Source organism: Melanerpes formicivorus, unplaced genomic scaffold, assembly GCF_026170545.1.
Source record: "Melanerpes formicivorus ecotype bairdi unplaced genomic scaffold, bMelFor1.0.p_v2 SCAF_240, whole genome shotgun sequence".
NCBI lineage: Eukaryota > Metazoa > Chordata > Aves > Piciformes > Picidae > Melanerpes > Melanerpes formicivorus.
This window is the reverse complement of record NW_027142592.1, coordinates 117,501-120,000: the sequence shown is the minus strand read 5'-3', so window position 1 is coordinate 120,000 and position 2,500 is coordinate 117,501. Positions and strand designations below refer to the sequence as shown.

The following is a 2,500-nucleotide window of genomic DNA, read 5'->3' as shown; positions in this document are numbered from 1 at the left end:
CACCCGCAGACAGCCGCGCCCGCGCGGGAGTGCCGGGGGGGGCGAGGCCCGCGCCTCCTCCCCCAACCGGGCTCTCGTCTCCCCCAACGCCCCACCGGGCGTCGCTGGACCAACGGGGAACCCCTGCCGGCGAAGCCCCGGCGGGACGAACTCCGCGAGAGCGGGCGCTCCGGGAGCGGGGAGCTACGGAGCGCTCCCCGAGTCTGCACTTAGGGGGACGAAGGCCCCTCCCCGCCCGGGGGAGAGCCTGCGAGGCGACCCCAGCCGCGCCGCTCGGCGGGCACCGAGGCGGCGATTGATCGTCAAGCGACGCTCAGACAGGCGTAGCCCCGGGAGGAACCCGGGGCCGCAAGTGCGTTCGAAGTGTCGATGATCAATGTGTCCTGCAATTCACATTAATTCTCGCAGCTAGCTGCGTTCTTCATCGACGCACGAGCCGAGTGATCCACCGCTAAGAGTTGTCTGGCTTTTCGGCACCGCCCCGCCAGCGCGGAGGGGCCGGGACCGCTCGCAAAGGAGCGGCCCCTCGGAGAGCGCGGCACGGCGGCCGCTCGCCTCACATTGACCGTACAAGCACAGGAGAGGGGGGGAAAATAAAACGAAACCCCGAAGCGGCAAAAGCAAGGGGCGGGGAGCCCGCGCTCCCGGCTTTTTTCCCTCCCCCGAGGAGGGAAAAACGCACCTTGCGGCGCTTCGGGGCCGGACCAGGCGCCCGGGCTCGCTCCGACCTCGGCGCGGAGGAGGCCCGCCGCGCGCCGCCGGGAACGTGCCCCGAACCCGGCCTCGCCTCGCGTGCACGGGGAAAGAAAACCCCCTTCGCTTCCCCACCCAACGGCGGGGGGGGGTGTGTCTCTCGCTGGCCGCCCCGTGCCGTCGCGGAGACGCCACAAAGCGAGGCAGCGGAGACCCCCCCCCCCCCGCCCCGGGGAGCGAGGGGGGCCGGGCGCACAACCCCGCCGGAGGAGAGCGCGCGCGCGCCTCCGCACCGGCCCCTCCAACGCCGCCACCGCTGCGGCCCATCCCGGACTTTCTTTTCCCCCGCTTTGGCCCCGGGGCCGAGCCCCGGCCGGCTCGCGCCCTCGGGCGGCTTCCTCTCGCCACCGAACCCCCCCCGCCGCGGGGGACGGAAAACGGCTTGCGAGACGGAAAGCCCGAGCCCACGTGGGACGCCGCCGCGGCGACCCGCCGGCCCTCGCCGGGCGGCGCACCCGCCGACCGACAAACCCCAGCGGCACGAGCCCCTTCCATCCTCCCCCGGCGCCACCGCGCCGCCGGCTTCGCTCGCTCGACCCCTTCCGTGGCCCCGCGGCCAGGCGGACAGCGGACGGCGCTGAGCCGGGGGGCGGGCCCCCGCTCTCCCCGTTTCCACGCGGAGACCGGGGGTGGGACGCCCCCGGCTGCCCGCCCGTCCCCCACCCGGCACGCGCCGGGAAGGCGAACGGGGAAGCCCGCGGGCAGGGCCCGGGACCGGGACAGCCGCAGCCGGTGGCAGGGTGCCCTCCGGCGAGGGACCGGAGCCGGAGACGCCGAGCGACGCCCGCCGCCGCTCGGACGCGGTCACGCCACCCGAAACCGGCCCCGGACGGGGGGGAACCGGCAGCGCGAGACCGCCGAGGGCGCCAGCTCGCCGGGGCCCCGCTCTGGGGCCTGGGCAAAGGGAAAAGGGACCGGGAGGTCCGCAGCGGCCCGCGCCGCAAGAGGCGCCGCCGCCGAGCCGCGGCAACGCGCCCGCACAAAACCCCCGGCGGGGGCGAAGCGCCCTGGGCCAGCCCCCACCGCGGGGGCTCGCCGCCCCGGCCCGCGAGAAGCCCGCGCTTCAACGCGCCGCCGGGGACGCCCGTGGCGAGGCGAGGCGCGGGCCGGACCACGGCCGACCTCGCGCGGTGGGCTCTCTCCGGCCGAGCGCTCGGACCGCAGAGAGGGGGGGGCAGCAGAGTCCCCTCCCCGGCCCGGCGGGCCCCCGGAGGACGACGAGCGCGACGACGGCGGACCTAGCCAGAGGCATTGCGGGGGCAACCCCCGCCCCTCTGAAGGCACCCGCCCGCCCCCGCGCTCGCCCCCGCATCCGGGGGTGGCGCGCCGAGCCGCCCGGGTCTTTAAACCGCCGCCCGGCTTCCTCCGCGGTAGGGCAAGGCCGCGGACGAAGGCGCGGAACGCTAGGTACCTGACCCTGGGGTGAGGGAAACCAGACTTAAGGCCCCGCGGGGGTGCCTCCCCCCACTGCCGCCGTCGGGGGGAGCGTCCGCCCGCGGGGGCCGCGCCCGACGTCCGCCGCCACCACCGCGCCCCTGGCCTGGCCCGAGGCCCGGGGTTTCCCTCAGTCAGCCGGCGCTGCGCTCGGGGAGGAGGGACGCGGCTGGGGACGCCCATGCCGCGCGCTCGCCGCGCGGCGAGCGCCCGGCTACGGCGGCCCCGGCGGCGGACCGGCGCAGGGCCGGCGACGACGGCGACGCGGCTGGGCGGGCCGAGGGCCCGGGAGAGCCCGCTCGACGACACCCGC

General features: G+C 77.3%; 1 non-coding gene across 1 annotated transcript; it reads right to left on the bottom strand.

Annotated features, from left to right (window-relative positions):
* Positions 1-307: 307 nt before the first annotated feature.
* Positions 308-460, bottom strand: LOC137458329 (5.8S ribosomal RNA). The gene has a single exon (XR_010991692.1). It is a non-coding gene; the product is annotated as a 5.8S ribosomal RNA (ribosomal RNA).
* Between the last annotated feature and the right edge of the window lie 2,040 nt (positions 461-2,500).